The following is a 21,705-nucleotide window of genomic DNA, read 5'->3' as shown; positions in this document are numbered from 1 at the left end:
AATTGCAGAGAGGAAGCAAAGGAATAAATCAGGTGTGGGACTCTCTGGTGTGCTCTTTTGGCTAGAGTGACAGTACAGAATTTATTGTCCAACTCGGGATAGTTCTGAGAGTGAAAGAGGGCATTATTACTTAATATGCATGAGAGCTATTAATATAAACTGAGATTGTCCCTGCCAGACTGGGACACCCAGTCCCTCTCTTACTGGCAAATGGAGTCAACTATAAGAAGGCGGATCAGAAGCCAACTAAGTTTTTGAGGGCACAACAAGGCCCAAAACTTCACAAGCCTGCCTCTACGCCACTGGCTGACTCTGAAAACAATGTGCAAGCTGCCAAAATTTCAAGGTCAGAGAGTAAGGAAAAAGGTTACAGAGCCCCCGGTATGTGCTGCATGCTGAGTCGCTCAGTCACGTCCAACTCATTTCAACCCTGTGAACTGCAGCCCGCCAGGCTCCTCTGTCCATGGGGATTCTCCAGGCAAGAATACTGGAGTGGGTTGCCATGCCCTCCTCCAGGGAATCTTCCCAACACAGAGATTGAAATCAGGTCTCCTGCATTGCAGGAGGATTCTTTACCAACTGAGCTACCAGAAATGCCCAAATAGCCCCCAAAGAGGGTATATTTCCCAATGACAACCTAACTGTGGGCTTGGAAGAAGAGGAGCAGAGAACCTTCCAGTAGACAGATTCAGGTCCTAGAGAATAATGTACAAAGGATTTCTATCTGGAGAGCAGGGCCAGAGTCTAATCAAGGGACTTCTACCCCAGATGAGAGATCTTCCAAACACTTCTTGCCTTTTTTTCTTTTGGCCACTGTCCATATTCCTAATTCTAAATGCTCACTTAGCTTCGGAAAATTAAACACAAACTCATAATGTGCTACTTGGGCCTAATGCAATAAATTATGAACACTGCACGTAATGTGATGGTGGTGAGAATAAACCCAAAGAGTCTTTTACAAAGATCACTGAGCTGCCTGCCAGGAGGCCATGATCCTCATCCAACCTTCACTATTAAGTGTGTGACCCTGGATAAATCATGATTCCTCTGGACTTCAGTTCCTTCATTTGCAAAATGAAGATGAGGATGCCTTCCAGTTCTGTAATTCTAATTTAAAATTCTTGACCTTGCTGAGCCAAAAGAACTACAAAAATCCTCTAAAAAATGTCCTTACCTGGAGAATCCATAATAGACTAGTGAATCTGGTTTTTATAGCAGAAGCAACTCAGCACAATTCTAAAAATTTATATTGGCAAGAAGGATCTTGGCACTTTTTCATTTCTTGATTTTTCTATATTATTTTGCTCTCATTATAGTACATTAAGGAATAAAATATAGCCCTTTTTAAGGGGAAAAGAAACTTGCCTTCCATTTCATTAGGCGTTCAAAACTAATCCAAAAAGAGAGGGGAGCTACACTGCCGATTGTCAGTCCAGGTTCGATGCATGAGACAGGGTACTCAGGGCTGGTGCACTGGGATGACCCAGAGGGATGGGATGGGGAGGGAAGAGAGAAGGGGGTTCAGGATGGGGAACACATGTACACCCATGGCTGATTCATGTCAATGTATGGCAAAAAGCACTATAATATTGTAAAGTAATTAGCCTCCAATTAAAATAAATATATTTTTTAAAAAAGGAACACAAAGAAAAAAAATTTTTTTTTAAGAAATTTCAATTCTTTGTAATATTTACAAACTAAAATTCAGAATGTTTTAAAAACCAAAATGCAATTTGGAGAAAACTTCCCATCTAAAAATTACCATAAAACTATATTTTATTATACAGTCAATATTCATTGACTAAATGATTGATTAAAAATATTGATCAAAAATTGACTTAAAATATTTTTTCAAATATTAATTTTAACAGTTAATTAATTTTAATTAATTCACACTAATTAAAATGTGGAAAATGTGTCTGCTAAATTTCAACTTTTGATGCTTCTAATTTCTGGAAGAAAATAATACTCGAGACTGTCTTCTTCATTGTCTTGATAAAACATACTTGAGACTGTCTTGATAAAAGACAAAAAGTAATATTCCATGCTACATTCTCAACTCATTAATATTCAATATTTGTTTTTCTCTTTCTGACTTACTTCACTCTGTATTACAGACTCTAGGTGACCCAATTTCATTCGTTTTTATGGCTAAGTAGTATTCCATTGTATATGTATACCACATTTTATTTATCCATTCATCTGTCTACAGACATTTAGGCTGCTTTCATGTCCTGGCTATTGTAAATAGTGTAGCAATGACATACATACACTACCATGTATAAAACAGATAGCTAGTGGGAAGCTGCTGTATAGCACGGGGAGCTCAGCTCGGTGCTCTGTGATGACCTGGAGGGGTGGGTGGGGAGAGAAGCTCAAGAGAGAGGGGATGTATGTATACATATGGCTGATTCACACTGCTGTACAGCAGAAACAAATACTACACTGTGAAGCAATTATACTCCAATTTTTTTAATTAAAAAAAACCCAATATCTTACATATTTTATTACTCATAATTAATACAGTTTTATACATGTATAAGGATAGCCTGATGGTTCAGTGGTAAAGAATCTACCTGCCAAGCAGGAGACCTAGGTTCAATCTCTGGGTCAGGAAGATCCCCAGGAGAAAGAAGTGGCAACCCACTCTAGTATTATTGCCTAGGAAATCCCATGGACAGAGGAGCCTGGCAGGTTATAGTCCATGGGGTTGCAAAAGAGTTGGACACAATTTAGCGACTAGACAACATACACGTATAAAAATAAGAGCCAAACATTTGTCACTTCAAATCACTATATGCTGGATAAAGAAAAAACAGCCAACATTTTGCAGATCACGCTATCACATACCTTAATACCAGTGAGTTTCTAAATCAGTTTTATTTATTGTCACTGACTACAAAGCTATGAACCAGATGTTGCACTACCATATAAAACAAGGAATATAAACTCTACAGTGCTTTGAGAAAAGATCATTCGATTATCTGTTGAGTGAATAAAACAATAAGGAACTAGAATAAGCACCATAAAATACTCTGAATCTCTAAAACACAAATTTGAAGGAGTACTTTAGATTATATAAAAGATATAAATAAGTTTAAGTAATGGAAAATTTGTAAGTGGAATATTGTAAATGTGCTAAGGAAATTATTTAGAGATACTTGACAGTAACTCTCAGGTAAAAGAAGATTTTCACCTTCTGCTAAGTCACAGTATCACAACTTTTTTAATGATAAAAATTATCCCTTAAGAGACTGTTTCAAAAATTCTTGTTTACGTATAAGTACTGATGTTGAGAAGTCTCTTGTTTGTTCTTATTCAGAATACTTTGTATACGACAATTTTTCTTCTCTGGATTCTAGGAGAGTGTCTTGTATTATTTCTCTGATAACTTTCTCCCATTTTCTCTTGGATTAAGTGAGTGACTGAACTTTCTGGATCATGTCTCTAATGATTTCTTCCTCAGATTTATCTTTCAATCCCTGTCAGTCAGTCAGTTCAGTCACTCAGTCATATCTGACTCTTTGCAACCCAATGGACTGCAGCACGCCGGGCCTCCCTGTCCTTCACTATCTCCCGGAGCTTGCTCAAACTCATGTCCATTGATTCAGTGATGCCATCCAACCATCTCATTCTCTGTTGTTCCCGTCTCCTCCCACCTTCTATCTTTCCCAGCATCAGGGTCTTTTCAAATGAGTTAGCTCTTTGCATCAGGTGGCCAAAGTATTGGAGTTTCAGCTTTAGAATCGTCCTTCCAATGAATATTTAGGACTGATTTCCATTAGGATTGAATGATTGGATCTCCTTGCAGTCCAAGGGACTTTCAAGAGTCTTCTCCAACACCACAGTTCAAAAGCATCAATTCTTCGGTGCTCAGCTTTCTTTATAATCCAACTCTCACATCCATACATGACTACTGGAAAAACCACAGCTTTGACTAGACAGACCTTTGTTGGCAAAGTAATGTCTTTGCTTTTTAATATGCTAAGTTGGTCATACCTTTCCTTCCAAGCAGGAAGTGTCTTTTAATTTCATGGCTGCAGTCACACCATCTGCAGTGATTTTGGAGCCCAAGAAAATAGTTTCTCACTATTTCCATTATTTCCCCATCTATTTGCCATGAAGTGATGGGACTGGATGCCATGATCTTAGTTTTCTGAATGTTGAATTTTAAGCCAAGTTTTTTCACTCTCCTCTTTCACTTTCATCAAGAGGCTCCTTAGTTCTTTGCTTTCTGCCATAAGGGTGGTATCATCTGAATATCTGAGGTTATTGATATTTCTCCCAGGAATCTTGATTACAGCTTGTGCTTTATCCAGCTCGGCATTTCACATGATTTACTCTGCATGTAAGTTAAATAAGCAATCCCTGTAAGAAATTTGCTTCAGCCATCATATTCTTAATTTTTGTGGGTTACTTTTTGTTCTTTAATTTTCCTTTCTTGTCTTCTCCTTTTTAAAAAGGACACTGTTATCCATGCAAAATCTCACATTTTCAGAGACAGTACTTCTAGTTCGTTTCTTAAGTTTCCTATTTCTGTCTCTACAGTTCTGTCTTAGAGTTCTCTGTTGCTCTTTATTTCTGCTTTCCTATGGGAGGCACTTCCACATATCTGATGATCTTTGACTGTCTTTTCCATTTAAGTGGAAAATTACTAGCAAAGCAAGACGGCAGCTCTGTCTGTGGGCTGAGCTTGTTGAAGGTGCTCTTTATTGAAAAGCAGCCAGCTGGCTTTCCCTGTGGGGAACCCCTGTAAGGAGTTTCTCTGCAAACAGTCAGCTTCTCTAGAGAAACTCCCAGCACCTGAATGGGGACTTGGAAGTTTGGATCCTGGTGCTCAAAGTGCAGGGCAGATGTCTATGCAACCCCACCCTCGAAGCTCCCATGTTCCCGAGCCTAGGTTCTCTTAAGTTTCAACATCTTCAAAGAATAAACCTCTCATCCTCTGGGGAAGGTGGGTATCCAGCTGGGTTGAGACAAGGACCTGTGTGTCCAACTGGTCCTTTTACAGACTTTCAACTGATTCTGTTTTTCTAACTACTCCTCCAGCCTGAGCTGATAACTGTAATCATGGGACCTCCCAAGGTTCTGCAAGGCAAAACTGTTTCCTTTCCTGTTACTCTCCTCTGTGGGAGCTCAGATTTTCACCTTCCTCTGCTAAGTCACAGCATCACAACTTTCTGTTCACGTTAGTGGATTAGGGTTAGTGATGTCATATACCTTTTTTCAAAGACAGAGCTGGAATTTTTTCTTATTTCCTTCGTTTCGGATGGATTTGGTAAGAAGAGAAGGCAGAACATTCTTTGCATCTTAAAATCACAATCTACAGTGTTTACATGACTTCACACATTGTGTGTCACAGTCTGAGGCCGCTATAGTTTTGGTCTGCTGAGCACTCGCTTCCATTGCCCTTCTTTGAACTCCTTTGGAGAAAGCCTCTCTCACTCCAGGAGACCCAAGGGGGACCTTCAGTCCCTGGGCACACACACACCCCTCTACTGCAGAACTGGGAATACAAGTCCTTGGCTAGGACTCAGTGATCATTCATCACATGGGGTTAAGGAGAGTCGATTCGCATCTTCTTTAAGGCAGGTAGTGAGGCATTTGGCCCAGTGAATTCTCTTTCTGTTGGGTCTGCTAAACTGGGAAGATGACAGTCCCAAGTTGCTGCCGGCTAGTCATCTTACTGATCACATGCTGTCTGCAGAATGACGAACAAAGAAACCGGCAGAGCCGAAACAGTCCAGCTGAGATCATCTGAGTTCCTGGCTGCAGCCATGCCTGACGCCAGATGCACCTCTGGAAACCATAGTTATATAAACAATTAAGTTCCTTTGATTTTCATATGCTGGCTTGAGCTGGCCTTCATGCATCTGCAACCGAAGGAGTTCTGATGAATTCATCATTTAATTGAAGTGTTCCAAATTACTAACAGTTGAATGATACACCACCACTTCTTTGCCAAAAATTAAACAGCCTAACCTCTTTTACTAAAATAAAATCGCAAATCATATATCCATATGTCCCTTTCGCCATTTAGGTAAGATACTTTGATTTTATCTGAATATTCTCATTTTTCAGGGCAGTGTACCTTGGAGAAAGATATATATAGTTGTTCTATAGTTTTACAAACCCAATAGCCCCTAACCTGCAGAACGAATCTCATGCAGGGACTTCAAAAAGTCTTGTCATCTCTTTAAACCTTCTCTATCAGGGCTCTTAGTTTTTAATAAACTTCAAGTTTTATGGCTGTCTTGCATAAAAGCTATGTGGAAAAACAAAATAATGTATCTCAAAATATTTGTTCCCTTTGAAGGAAAAGTAGGGCTTAAATGTAAAGAATTATTCAGCCTCAATCTCTGATCTAGAGCCTGGATACCAGGATAATTTCAATGCAAGGGTTTATGGGAAAGAAGGAGAGAGTAATAAAATGCTTCCAAGGAAGTAGATGGGATGCTTAGAAGTCCTGTGTCTCTGGATGCTCCTCCTGGACTAACCTCTCCAATATCACCTCCGGGGCACTGTGCTCACCAGCCCACAGTCAACATTTAAGCCTCTGAGTCTAAAGTTCCTATCTGGGTCTTTTTATCAGTTTCAAGTGCATCTAGAGGCTGTGCAGGTAATCCAATAGCATGAGGAGGCTAAACATTATTAATGTATTATAATTATTTTATTTGTACAAAAAATAAATCTTACTAAAATTCCAGTCTCTCGCACTCTCTTTTATTGACTTACTTTTTTTCATAAAGCATTTTTATCTCTTATTTCTACTTTCTCCATGATTTGCTTCATAATGCTATCTTAAATAATAGCTTTTTGGCACAGAAACTCCTTGTATGCATAGAAGTCGTGTCTGAATAAACACAAATAACAATGAAGATAATTAATAGTTCAGTTCATTGAAAGTGAGTATGTGCCATGCACTGTTCCAAGTGCTTTATAGGTTTTGTCTTCACTTCAACCCTACGAGGTGGGTAGGGGAAGGTGGGTACCCTCATCCTCATTTTGCAGATGAGGGGGCGGAGGCACTGAGAGGGGTGAGCAACTGCCCAGATGAGAGAGCAAACAAGGTATAAGTATGACTCCAGGTACTTTGTTCCAAGGATCTCTGCCCTTTAACAATTATTCTGTGCTCCACCAAGAAATATGCCATCAGTTATTGGAAGGAATGATGCTAAAGCTGAAACTCCAGTACTGTGGCCACCTCATGCGAAGAGTTGACTCATTGGAAAAGACTCTGATGCTGGGAGGGATTGGGGGCAGGAGGAGAAGGGGACGACAGAGGATGAGATGGCTGGATGGCATCACGGACTCGATGGACGTGAGTCTGAGTGAATTCCGTGAGTTGGTGATGGACAGGGAGGCCTGGCGTGCTGTGATTCATGGGGTCGCAGAGTCGGACACGACTGAGTGACTGAACTGAACTGAACTGAATGGGCTGAATTGTGTTCCCCAAAATGTTATGCTGAGGTCGTAAGCCCGTGACCCCATGGGCTGTAGCCCGCCAGGCTCCTCTGTCCATGGAATTTTTCCAGGCAAGGATACCGGAGTGAGTTGCCATTTCTTTCTCCAGGGGAATCTTTCTGACCCTGGGATCGAACCCATGTCTCCTGCATTGGCAGGCAGATTCTTTACCACTGAGCCAACAGGGAAGCCCTGTCTTGGAATAGGGTAGGTCTTATTACAATATGATGGCCGTCCTTACAGGAAGAAAGTCTGGACACAGGGAAGGCAATAATGAGAAGACGGGGTAGAGGGTGGAGTGATACAGCCACAAAGCAAGGAATGCATGGTGCCACCTGAAGCTAGAAGAAGCAACATGGCCCTGAGAGGCCTTTGCAGGAGCAGGGCTCTGCCAGCACCTTGATTTCAGGTTTCTTGCCTCCAAAACAGTGTAAGTAAAAATTTCTGTTGTTTAAAGCCACCCAGTTTATGGTATATTGTTACACACAATAGTCCTAGGAGAATAACAGTCTCTCATGTATATTGAAACATGCTATCCTCTCAACCTGTTATTTTCAATTTTAACACAAATCGCAAAGTGGGTATCATTTAACTTTCCTCTTAATTCTATTTAAAGAAAACCAACAGTGAAGGGCAGGGGTTGCAGAGGGGTAGGTTGTGAGAACTGGAAAGTTCTCACTCATCTCATAGAGGCAGCTCCTCACTAGCTCTAATGGATGACAGTAACTTCGAATGGCAGGCCTAAAGCTGTCACATCTTACAGTTTTCCAGAAAACCCAGAAATCTGGATGTGCACATTAACGGGGTTAACAGAAAATCCAATTAGGAACTAGTTAGAATAATACCAGTTAATAACGTTATTCATAGCGATGGACCAAATTGGGCCACAGTGTCTGCTGTGTGTGTGCGCTCTTGCTTCCTATGTCTCCTTTCCCATTCTTCAGGCTTCCATCCACCACACCTAGGAAGCAGGTTCAGGTTTGGCCCTAGAAGTCAGGTGGGAGGCAGCACCTCAGGACCAGGGACCCTTCTTGGGATGTGTGGCAGATGGGGAAGAGTCCTACACACATATGCTCCAACACTGACTGACTGCAGACTTCTGGATCCATATCTGAGCACTGTTCTAATACCATCCTTCCAATGGTCTCAGCTGGTCTTCTGAAAGCATTTATCTTTAGACTTAGGGCTTTAATGGGATAAAAGTTTGGGGTAAGCCTAGGACATGACTTTGGTACTTCCCAGGCGCACAGACACTTCATTCATAGTCTTGTCCTTATAACTTAATGAGTTCCCTACTCATTTCTTATCTTTTCTCTGTATACTTGAAAGAAGTGTAACTGGATGACAACGCAGAGCTGAGAGCTGTCTTTCAGTATTCACCATCCTGTAATCTATGAAAGGTGCCCAGAAACCTGGAACCACTTTTGAACAGCAATTTTGTGAAAGCACGTTTACAAAATGTGACTTTCATACTTGGGCTTATTAAAAACTTCAAAAATATAAACTGTTCTGAGAACATTAACATTACTGTTAGTCTGATACATCTATGACTATTCAACAGACTTAGAATTTTCCAGGTCCTCACTGGCTATAAACATTTCTTCAGTATCTGCTAGAGTCCAAACCCGTTTGATATGGTGCAGAAATGAATCATTTCTTCTGGTGAATGAGAGGGGGTACTTGGGATGCTGCCAGGACTCTCTCCGCTGCAACTGAGATACCTAAATCAGGGATGAGATACCTAATTCAGGGATGCATCTTGGCACATCATGGTGGTAGGGATTATAAAACTGACAAATGTCATTTTGGAAGCTTAGTACAACAATGTTAAGATGTGAAATACACAAAATCCGTCCAAATCATCTCATTTAATGTTTTAAGGTTTTTATTAGTTTTTCTCTTGAATTAAAAATCTCTCATTCTTCCATGGGGTTTTATACCTATAAAATCATACTGAAATTCACTAGCTTATTATTCTCACAAAAATCTCAAATGGTCAGTAAAACAGGTTTTAGTCCTATAGGACAGCTAAGGGAACTGAACCTGAGAGCAGCTTTGGTTGTCCGTGGAGAAGGAGAACCTTATTACACCCAAATCTGCCTCCGACCTCCAATTTCAAGTCACTGATCTTTCCTAACAAATAAAAGGCACATGGGCTTGTAGGATCAGGCTGTTCAAATAGTGAGATGATCAGATTTGGGATTGAAACCCAGATCTATCACCGACTAGACTTCTGACCTCAGATTCATTTCTTAAACATTTCTCAAGCCCAAGTTCCTCCATTGTAAAATGGAGTTAAGATCCTAAAAGACACATAAAGGACATGGTATAGAGCAGTACTCAACAGATTTAATTTCCCCTCTCTTCCCTTTCTCTTACAGGCTCCCTCAAGTCTAAGCAGACCATTCATCACCTGGTTAAACATCTGGATGATTAGTGAAAAACCTAAGCTTTATATATATAAAAAAGTGGAGATATTGATAACACAACAATAAATTGTCACAGGCAAACAAGGCCACAGCAGAAAGTGCTATCACATAAGTACTATTACAAAACAGCCAATAGAGTGGTTCTTTTTATTTTTTTAATCCACGATGTTGAATCCTTTTTTAAAGGGGACAGGTCACATCAAAACATCTCATCTTGAATTTATTCTCTGCCATCTTATAAACAAGGCCCATTGCTGCCAAACATAAATTATTTAAAACACACCAAAGAGATGAGAAATGTGTTCGACTGACGCAAAGTCTGAGACTTCTAAGTGTGGATACCCTGGCAGCCTTCTCGTCCCACATCAGCCCCCAGGATTACCTGGTGTGTCAGTGTCACAGGAGAACTAAAATTCTAATTCCTTTCATCTCCTATCTGCTGGCTCCCCTGGGTGAGGGTGGGGTGGGGGTGCTCATGGACTGACACCAGCAGAGAATGGGCCCAGAGAGGAGGCTGGGGGCTGCAGAAATGGGCAGGAGACGAGCATGAACTCAGAGCAAGGATAGCTGGGTCTGCTACCAGAAAAATGAAGCAACTATCAAATTCAATGCTAAAAATATTAAAGTGCATAGCATAATTTAGACTACTGCTTCAAATTTCAATGAGATGCTGGAGAATTATGCGCCAATAAGTATGGTATATGTGACTCTGGCTGCTGGCACAATCCCGCAGAACTGGGGTTATGTTATTGCATGTGTGGGTGGTTATTAAACGCTTTATGCTTAAGCTAAAGGTCGTATTCCTCCTGCACATAACTTCAGTTACGACTATGAGTTAGGCTTGGTCCATGAGCAGACAATGATCTCCTTCCATTAAATGCAAACTGGGGGAAATTACTGTGTAAGTTGCCAGGCTGTGAGAGAAAAGAGATCACACTAATGAGGGTGAAGTGGTGTAATAGGTTCATAGAACAAATCATGCCAAGCTCAAGAAAGATATCGTCAACTCCTACACACCCAAATTAAAAATGACCCCCCATGTGACAGAACAACTGAAGCACTGTTTACCATCCTCATCTACTGTGGGGAGGGTCAGGAGAACAAGAGCCTCCTTGCCCTCAATTCAGAGCTCATGAGAGTACCAGTGACCTAGAGCTAAATGTCTCTTATGCAAATATTGGAAACTCCAAAGCTCCTGTCATGAGGGTGTTTAAAATGGGGGGCCCTTGCCAGAGCCCCCGCTCAGACTTCCTACTGCTCAGGCTGCCCAAGAAGTCCCTATTTTGCTTCCAGGACATGAGAGATATGCTTCCATATTCAGAGTCAGAGGTTCTCTACAACGGCAGTCCCCAACCTTTACAGCATCAGGGACAGGTTTGGGGGAAGACAATTTTTCCACAGAATGAGGCAGGTGGATGGTTTTGGGGTGATTAAACACATTACATTTATTTCTATTATCATTACATTGTGATATATAATGAAATAATTATATAGCTCACCAAAATGCAGAATCAGTGGGAGCCCTGAGCTTGCCTTCCTGAGCTCAGGCAATAATGGGAGCGATGGGAAGAAGCTATAAACACAGATGAAGCTTCACTCGCTTGCCCGTGGCTCATCTTCAGCTGTCTGGCCCGGTTCCTAACAGGCTGTGGACTGGTACCAGTGGCCCACGTGTTGGGGATCCCTGCTCTATAAACAGTGTGATACGTGGTGGCTGCATCAGTACTTATGAGTTAAACAATCTTGGGAGGGCGGACTGAGAAACTTAATGACTATTTATAACTGTTTTTGTGGAAAAATGCTTTCTGCATTCCAAACAACATTATTGGGCATGAACTTCGGGACCACAGTTTATTTCTGAGGCAGGGAACTGACTGTGTCTTGCTAATTACACCATGGCCAGTTTTCCCAGGACAAGATGGCAGCGTGGTGGTCTGCCAGGGGGACAGGACAAGAATGAACGGTTGCCACGAATATGGACTATGTGTGTCTGTAAGGATGTAAGATAGAGGGGAGGATGGGAGAAAAGCCCAGGCACATTCTTAATTTGTTAAACAAATAATGAGCATCGTTAAAGGCTATGCTGAACGCTGTGCAAGACAAAACTACATTAGACAAGATGTTTGATTTTCTGGTCCTCATAACCTCCCTGGGAGATAAGATAGACACCAACACACACACACTGAAGTGGCAGGGTAAAATATGCTGAAACAGTGATAAAAACAATCCTGCGTGAAGTCAGCAGAGAGAGGGAAAGCTCGTGCTTCTAGCTAGAGCGATCAGGGGAAGCTTCGTGGAGGAGTCCACACTTGAGCTAAGCCTTGAAGGTTTGCACAAGACTTCATGTAGAGAAACCAGAAAGGGAGGAACAAGGGACATTACAGAGAAACACTAACAAAACAGTCCAAGTCGAGATGTAGAGGCAAGAACAACAAGGAGATTTCAGAGAACAGGAAGAAAGCTCAGCTGGCTAAAGATGGGGATATTTTAGGAGCTTGATTGAGGGCTCTGAATGCAGGCAAAGGCATGGATTCTATCAGCAGTGAGTGAGGAGCCACTGAAGGGTTTTAAAATTATTGGAGTGGCTCTACATGCAGATCTGTGGGGCAGCGAAAATAGGACAGACGACAGAATGAAGACAAAGACTATGAGGAGATACTTACAATAGTTGGGACTGGTTAAGATGAGACCTCAAAGCTAGGTTTTTGGATAAATAGCTATGTATTTAAGGTTCCAGTGATAATTACTAAATATCTCCCTTTAATGATCAAGAACATATTCAGAAAAGCCAGACTTAGAAACTGAAAATTTATTTGCTACAATGGAAAACCATTTTACAAACATTAAGTTTGGCCCATAGTTGGGAATTGATACCTAGACTTGATACAAAATAAAGGTTGGTCGTGAGGTGCTACTCTCATTTTTAAAGCAATACCTTGAGTTTAAACATTATATTTTCAACAAGCACATGAGATTTAGTGAGTAATCATCTCTCCAATATCTTCCAAGACCAGTGATTCAATATACAAGGGAACTATAAGATATTCTGAACAATTGAGCCTTGAGAAATCATCAAAGGTGGTAAACTTAATTCTTCACATTTTAAATCAGTCTTAAGCTGGTGCTGAGTGATGTGAGTGGACTTACGTGAGTTGACTCGACTTAGCAAATGTCTTCTAAACTTCACATTTTCAGTGCTGGATTAGACATGGCATTCATCTTTATCTGAAAACAAATGTAATGGAAGTATGAGAGAATTGATAGGTAGCTTACAGAAGCTAATTAGACAACTCCACCTAAAGATCAAAAGAGTTATATTTAGTTCTATAAAATTACTTAGGTATAATTTAAGAACCTAAAATAAAAATTTCTAGCTATGCTCAAAGACTTCTAAAATAGGAGGTATAACACATTTCCTTCCTATGTTTTTATGTCAATCTCCTAAAAGTTCTGGAAAATAATATATTTAAGCCTGATTTACACTGGATCATTTAAAATCTAGCCACCAATCAGCCTACTCAGTACTATATCATGGAGAGCAGGGAGAGGTGAAATTGACTAAGATATAGCTCCCGTCCTCAGGAAACCCACAAACCACCAGAGACAGATGAACATGAATAACTCCACATTAAGGCAGACATGGTAAACGCTAAAAATGGTACAAAGTGCTACTGGATTTGGGGGGGCAGGGGGTGTTACTACAGGGAAAATATGTGACGGCTTTGTATTATGGCCTGAACTGTGTCTTCCAACCCCTTCCCCCCTCCAATTAATGTGTTGAAGCCCCAATCCCCTAGAACATCAGGATGTGATTGTATTGGAGATAATGCCCTTTAAAAGGTGACTAAGGTGAGGCCTTTAGGGTGGGCCCTAATCCAATGTGACTGGTGTCCTATAGGAGAAGGAAGTTAGGAAACACGGAGACACACCAGGAGAAAGACCACAGTGGACATGGCAAAATGACGGACACCTGGAAGATAAGCAGAGGAGCCCCAGGGAAATCAAGCCTGCAGACACCCGAGATCTCAGAGGCCTGGTTTCCAAGACTGAGCAGACAAATTTCTGTTGTTGAAGTCACTGGTCTGTAATATTTTGTTATATAGTCCTGGCAAAGCAACACAGTCTGTAATGGTGACACTTAAATTCAAAGATATAGGACTTTTAGTAATCAGATAAAGGTAAGGTTTGGAAACAATATTCCAAGAAACAAAAACTACTTTATTTTAGGCACAGAGGCCACAATACAGTGTGTGAGCTCGGGAAAGTCCATATGCTTCTGTAACAAGAGTGTCGTTTGGTGGAGAGGATGAGAAAAGTAGGTGGGGGAGGAAGTGGGGGCGGTGGGGAAGCAGGAGGGAGAGAGGGACAGGAGACCCACAGAGCAGCAGACAGGCAAGGACTGCAATGCGGGCTCCAGGTCCTGCTGTGAAAGGGCTGAGCACTACCTTCAGTATATGTGGTTTTATCGTGTACATAAAAAGAGCCATCAAGGGTTTTCAGTAGAAAACTCATTCAAATTTATATTCTAGAAAGATGGTTCTGCTTTTAGAGTCACTACAAGAAGACTGAAAAGGCAGTGAGACCTACAACAGTCAGGATAAGAAGAAACCAGGGCAATGGCAATGGAATTAGAAAATCAAAGATACAATGAAAGTGTGCTTGAAAATGAGAACCAGAATAACCACCCCTTAAGGTAGGCAGGACTGAGGGCTGGACCAGTTACCATCATCCAGTCAGTCACAAGTGCAGCATCCTCGGCCTCCATGAACTTTGCCTTTCAATCACAACCATGCGTTGTGTGCATCCCTTTAAGAAACTGACCACTCCAAAGACTCACCTGACTTCTGGCATCTCACCTTAGAACTTGAAAGCCGAAACATAATCAATAAAAACCCTACACTCATTTCCTAAAGCAGCCCCACACCCACCCCCATATCTGTGTGGTCACTCTTGCTACAGCAAGTCAATAGGGAAGTCTGCTTACCTCCAAAAAGGTTTATTTATTTGATAAGCGGGCTTTCCACAAAAAACTGATGTCTATCAATGAAGCCAAGGAAGAACAGCCAAAGAATAAAGCACCCTGTCTTGTGTTTTCAGAGCAGAAGGAGGACTAAGAATAACTTAACAGTCACTCATGATCTTAGAAAGAAATTTCAGGAGGGCAATAAAAGAAAACAAAACAATGGAAGAATTAAAGAAAAAGGAGAAATGGAATTAACTACCAAATATTATTCTTTTAAGAGGCCTTGCATAGTTTGAAAGTAAACCTGAATCTTCAATAAGAGTTACTATTTTCTTTTTAATGAGAGTAAAAGGAAGGAAAAGGGATTAATAATGAAGCAAAGTCAAGAGAAGGTAGAGTTAGCCATGTTAAGAGGAGAAATTGTTCTTTCTTCATGGTTAGAAATGGAAGAAAGGATGGGTGATGGATATAGATAAAAATTATTGTGTGTAAGGGTGTAAAATTGAGGGAGTTAAGGTCAATAGCAAGGCCATTTACTGTGAGAGAGAGAGGAAGGAAGTAGGGAGGGGAGGAGAGGTGGAGGAACAGTACATAAATGAAGACATATCTGAATTTAAGGGCTTAAAAGAAAAAAGTTAGAGAAGGGAAAGGGGCTTTCAGCATCTGAGATCTTGAAATGATTCTGACTGACAGAACTGAGCAACTGAAAGAATAATGAGTTCTGAGTATCAGAAATCCCAAAATATGAATTAGAAGAAACAGATATAATCACACGGTGTGGTGTGCAAAGAACAGTTTCAAGTATGATGTTGACATGATTGAGGAAGTTAGAGTGATGGCCCTCTTGGAAATCAACCAATAACAAGCCTTAGAAATGGGAGATGGCAGCCTAAGACTTAGAAGAGAAGGAACTGATGCACAAAGGTGGCACCTTGATCCTGAATTGGTAGTGGAGAGCAAAGGAACACATCACCCTCCCTTTAAAATCTATAGACTTAGAAAAATTTTTTTAAAAATTTCTTAAGATGGGGAAAAAAAAAACCAGCACTACCTACAAAAGCCAGGTTTAAATTTCTGGGGAGGAAAGGGAAGAAATCTGGGGGTAAGATCAAAGTTATAGGGACTTCCCTGGTGGTCCAATGGTTAAGATTCCATGCTTCCAATGTGGGGGCTGAGTTCAATCCCTGGTCAGGGAACTAAGATCCTACATGCTGTGTTTCTTTGAAAATGTTAATAAAACTGACAAATACTTACTAAGAAAGAAAGAAAGAAAAAGCTCAAATTAACAGTATGGTATTTAAAAAAAAAAACATTGTTAATCTGAGCTTTCTCTAGTTTATTTGAATTTAGTTTGCACTTCTTTTTGTAGGTTTTTGAGATGGAAAATTATACCTTATGTTGAAAACATATGCATTTAAAGTTATCCAATACTCCCTAGTGTTGGGAGTATTTACTCCCAACTTTGTGTCTCACAAGTTTTGATACTGTTCAACATATTTTGATCATGGTTGTATTTCTTTGACCCATGGATTATTTAAAAGCATACTATTTATTTTCCATGCAAATATAGGCTTTTTTATGTTTCAGTTATATATTTCTAATTTAATTCTAGGAATATATACTATATGTTATCCTTTGAAATCTGTTGAGATTTGCTTTTTGGCTTAGTACATGTTCTATTTTGGTAAAAATTCCTTGCATGCTTGAAAAGAATGTGTATTCTGCAGTTGTTGGGAGTAATATTCTATAAATAGCAATAGGTCAAGTTAATAACCTTGTTTAAATATTCTATCACCTTACACTTTTAACACTCATGTTAAAAATCTGCTTGTTACACTAGTGGTTGAAAGAAGGTTGCAAAATTCTCCAACTATGATTCGTCTGTTCTCCTTTTTGTCCTGTCAATTTTAGCTTTATGTATTTTCAAGTTATGCTGTTAGGAACATATAAATTTAGCACTGTTCTGTCTTCCTACTGAATTGATCATTTATCATTATAGAGCATTCCATAATTCATTCTTCTGTAAGGACTACTCTGTCTGATATTAACATGTAAGATTTCCTTTAGTCAGTATTTGTTACAGTGTACTTTTTATTTTTTCCCATAATCTTTTATGTGAAATATATCTTATGTCTTAACTATACATTGTTGTCTTTTTTAAAAAATCTAGTCCAAAAATTTCTGGTTTTAATTGGAAGAAGCAGCCTATTTACATGTAATTTAATTATACTTAAAGATACTTTCATGTTATTAATTTTCTATTCATTCCTTCTGTTCTTTTTCCTTTATTTATTCTTTTTTTGATACTCGATTTTTAAAATTATTTTACCTTTGGTAAACTTTTTGTTTAAACATCTTTGTAATATTTCTAGCAATTATCTTAGAGATTAAAAATACTTCCTTGATTTCAGATGACTTTTACCACTTCCTGGGTGAGACAAAAAAATGTTAGTTTAACTTCATTTACACCTACTGGCCCTTTGTTCCACTGATTTTACATATTTTATTTCTACTTATGTTTAAAGCCCCACAAAACATTAATATTGTTGCTTTCAATGGTCTGAAATCTTTTATATTTATTCATAGGCTTTCCTAGGTGCCTCATTTTTCCTGAGGTTCTATGGCTCATCTGGGATCACCTTTCTTCAGACTGAATAACTTCCTTTAGTATTAATACACTATTGGTCTACTTGTGATAAAATCTCCCATCTTTTGTCTAAAAACATTTTTATTCTGCCTTCATTAAAAAAATATTTTTGCTGGGTACAGAGCTGCAGGTTGGCAGTATTTTTCCTTTCTGCATGTATTTATGGATGTCATTCCTTAATGTTCTGATTTTAATAATGTCTGTAGGACAGTCAGCCACCTTACTGCTGTTCCTTTGAAGGTAGTGGAGCTTATTTTTTTTTTATTGTTTCAAGATTTTTTCTTTATACCTGGGTTTTACAAGTCTCACCAAGTTGTACCTACGTGTGATTTCCTTCATATTAATCTTGCTTGGGGTTCACTAAGTTTCCTGTGCTCCTTGAATTTGTGGATTGCTATCGTTATCAGTTTGGAAAACCTCTGGTCAATATTTTCTCAAATACTGCTTTTCTCATTCTCTCCTCTGGGGACTCCAACCACATGTATGTTAGATGAAGTGACTTGATCCTATGTCTCCTAAGCTGTTTTGCTCTTTCCATTCTTTTTCCCTTCTGAGATTGTACATTTTCCCACTGAACTGTCCTTTAGTTCACTAGTTCTAGTTATTGATTTTCTGTTGTGCCTACTTTGCTCTTAAACGCAAATCTTAATTTCAGATGTCATATTTTTCAGCCCTAGGATATCCATTTGACTATTTTTTTTAATATTTCTACCTTTCTGTTAATATTGTTCATCTTTTCATCCATTTTTCTAACTGCTTCATTTCCTTTAGCACATTTACAACAACTATAAAATCTTTGGTAACTTCTAGGTCTGTATCACTGGCAGATCTGCTTCTATTTATCTTCTTTGAACATATATATATATTTTTACTTTTCACATGTCATATAACATTTTACTGTATTCTCAATATTTTGAATGTAGTAGCCATAAAACTGTGGCTGACATTATTTTCTCCCAGTGAGGGTTCATCCTTCCCTCTATTAGACTGGTAGGGTAAGGAGCTGTTCACTTCAATCTAATTATTTTACTTCTGGTGTAAAACATCTCAAAGGTGAAATTAATTGTGTTTATTGCAGCTGCACCCTAACCTACCACAAATAAACTGTCTCCTAAGCACTGTAAGACTGCAGAAGACATCACTGCCTATTTCCAGCTCATCTTCCCAACCTCCCATCCTTTCTCAAGGCTCCGTAAACAACCTATGGGGGAAAACCAGCTGTGTGTCTGAAGCCTCCCTAGGTTCCAGTTCAATATGCCAGACTATGTGATCACCAAAACTTCCACGGTTTCTCTTTTCCCTCATAGAGTCTCACTTATACAGCAAGCTTGATCCTTAGCCAGTGTTCATTTTGAGCAAACACACTCAGGAAAGAGGACTCCTAGCAGTTTCATCTCATAGGTGCTCATCCATTTTTGTTACTTCAGTTCATTCAGTATTCTTTCCATTCATAAGCTCTAAGGTCTTCAAAAATATGACTGTGCTTGAGTGACACAAATATTTTGAAACTCCTCCCATTGAGAAGTGGGTACAAATGTACCTCACAAGCTTTGAATCTGAATGGCCTCTTTGACCAATAAAATATGGTGGCTATGACAAGACACCAGATTTTGGGTCTAGAACTTAAGAGACATGGACAATTTTAACCTCTTATATCTAGGAATATATGGAAGGCACTGAACTGCCACTAAAGAGAGCCAACTAATCTGATTGATTAAAAAACAAAAAAACAGCTTTTGTTTTCACCAATCTTTCTTCATTATTTGTCTGTTTTATAATATTCTATTTTATTGATTTCTATTTCTTGTTTTCCACCTTCAACTTACTTTGGGTTCATTTTAATTTTCCAGCTTCTAAAAGTGAAAGCTTAGATAACTGGTTTTAGACCTTTCTTCTTTTTTACTATCTGTATCTTAAAGCTATACATTTTCCTCTAATCACAGCTTTTGCTGCATAAATATTATTCCCATGTGTTTTCATTTTTCATTGAGTTTAAAATATTTTCTACTTTTTCTTGTGATTTCATGGAATCATGCTTTATTTAAAAGTGTACTATTTAATTTCTAAATATTTGGGGAAGGAATTCTAGATATTCTATTGCTATTCATTTCTAATACAATTTAGAAATAGTGAAAGAACATGTCCTGCATAGTTTTAATCTTTTAAAATATATTGAGACTTGTTTTATGATCTAACATATGACCTACCTTGATGAAAATTTCAGGTGTACTTGAAAAGAATGTATATTCTTCTATTGTTGAGTGCAACATTCTATAAATATCAATTAACTCCAACTGGTTAACAGTGTTGTTCCAGATTTCTTTTTTATTAATATTCCACCTACTTATAAATCAAACGCTGAGACAGAAGTGTTTGAGACTAACTACAACTATAGTTTTGCCTATTTATCCTTTATGTTCAAGGATAACAAGGCAGAATATGTCACCGTGCTTACTTAACATATATGCAGAGTACATCATGCAAAACACCAAGCTGGTTGAAGCACAAGCTGGAATTAGGATTGCCAGGAGAAATATTAAAAACCTCAGATATGCAGATGACACCATCCTTATGGCAGAAAGTGAAAAGGAATTAAAGAGACTCTTGATGAAGGTGAAAGAGGAGAGTGAAAAAAGCTGGCTAAAAACTCAACTCAAAAAATGGCTCTGTACCAGTCTAGAGAGGTGGGATGGGGAGGGAGATAGGAGGGAGGTTCAAAAGGGAGGGGATATATGTACGCCTATGACTGATTCATGTTGCAGTTTGACAGAAAACAACAAAATTCTGTAAAGCAATTATCCTTCAATAAAAAATAAATACATTTTTAAAAATTGGAAAAAAAAAAAAAAGGAAGACCATGGGCATCTGGTCCCATCACTTTGTGGTAAACAGATGGAGAAAAATTGGCAGATTTTATTTTCTTGGGCTCCAAAATCACTTTGGACAGTAACTGCAGCCATGAAATTAAAAGATGCTTGCTTCTTGGAAGAAAAGCTATGACAAATCTAGGCAGTGTATTCAAAAGCAGAGACATTTCTTTGCTGACAAAGATCTGTAGAGTCAAAGCTATGGTTTTTCCAGTAGTCACATATGGATGTGAGAGTTGGACCATAGAGACGGCTGAGCACTTAAAAAAAGATGTCTTCGAATAGTGGCAGAGCAGAAGACTTTTGAGAGTCCCTTGGAGAGCAAGGAGATCAAACCAGTCAATCCTAAAGGAAATCAACCTGAATATTCATTGAAAGGACTGATGCTGAAGCTGAAGCTCCAATACTTTGGCCACCTGATGCAAAGAGCCAACTCATCAGAAAATATCCTGATGCTGGGAAAGACTGAAGGCAGCAGGAGAAGGGGATGACAGAGGATGAGATGGTTGGATGGTATCACTAACTCAATGGACATGAGTTTGAGCAAACTCCGGGAGATGGTGTAGGACAGGGAAGCCTGGTGTGCTGCAGTCCATGGGGTTACAAAGAGTCAGACACGACTGAGCGACTGAACAACATCCTTTATGTTCTGTCAATTTTTACTTTAAGTATTTTGAAGCTCTGTTAATGGACTCATAGATATTTAGGATTGTTATGTGTTTTTGATAGATTGATTCATCATTATGAAATATCTCTCAATATTACTAGTAATAGTCTCTGTTCTGAAGCCTATGTTGTTGTAATTAATATAGCCAATCCAGTTTTCTTAGTGATTAGTGTTTGCATGGTATATCTTCTTCAATTCTTTTACTTATAATTTGTGTTCATATTTGAATAGGATTTCTTGTGAACAATATGTAGTTAGTAGGTCTTGCTTTTTTATCTAGCCTGATGATCTGTCTTCAGAGCATTTAAATCATTTATATGTAATATAACTATTTATATGGCTGAATCTGAAATAATCACCTTGTTATTTTCTAATCTATTTTTTGTTTCCTTTTCGCATTTTTTCTTGCCTTATCTGTGACTGAATATTTTTTAGAATTTCACTTTATCTTCCCTGTTGGCTTCTTAGATGTACCTGTTTCTTTTGCAGTTTTATTGCTCTGGTGTTTAAATTACAGAGCTTTAACTTACTACAACCTAAGTTTTAATAATATTTTGGACTTCCCTGGTGACTCAGACAATTTTATCACTTCAGAATTAAGAATTTTACAACAAAAGATACCTATTCCTTTCTTCCTGTCTTTTGTGCTACTGTTACCACCATTTAAC

The 21,705-nt window shown here is 39.0% G+C and overlaps 1 protein-coding gene across 1 annotated transcript in view; it reads right to left on the bottom strand.

The window, feature by feature from the left end:
* ZNF438 (zinc finger protein 438) overlaps positions 1-21,705 on the bottom strand; it is a 185,509-nt gene that overhangs the window by 85,984 nt on the left and 77,820 nt on the right. Inside the window, exon 2 of the mRNA XM_052650956.1 lies at positions 13,041-13,118. The gene's annotated coding sequence lies outside the window, so the exon portion shown is untranslated. The remainder of the gene's footprint in view (positions 1-13,040; positions 13,119-21,705) is intronic.

This window comes from Budorcas taxicolor, chromosome 13 (genome assembly GCF_023091745.1).
Source record: "Budorcas taxicolor isolate Tak-1 chromosome 13, Takin1.1, whole genome shotgun sequence".
In the NCBI taxonomy this organism is placed as follows: domain Eukaryota; kingdom Metazoa; phylum Chordata; class Mammalia; order Artiodactyla; family Bovidae; genus Budorcas; species Budorcas taxicolor.
The sequence above is the reverse complement of the archived record's forward strand: the minus strand, read 5'-3'. Positions and strand labels throughout refer to the sequence as shown.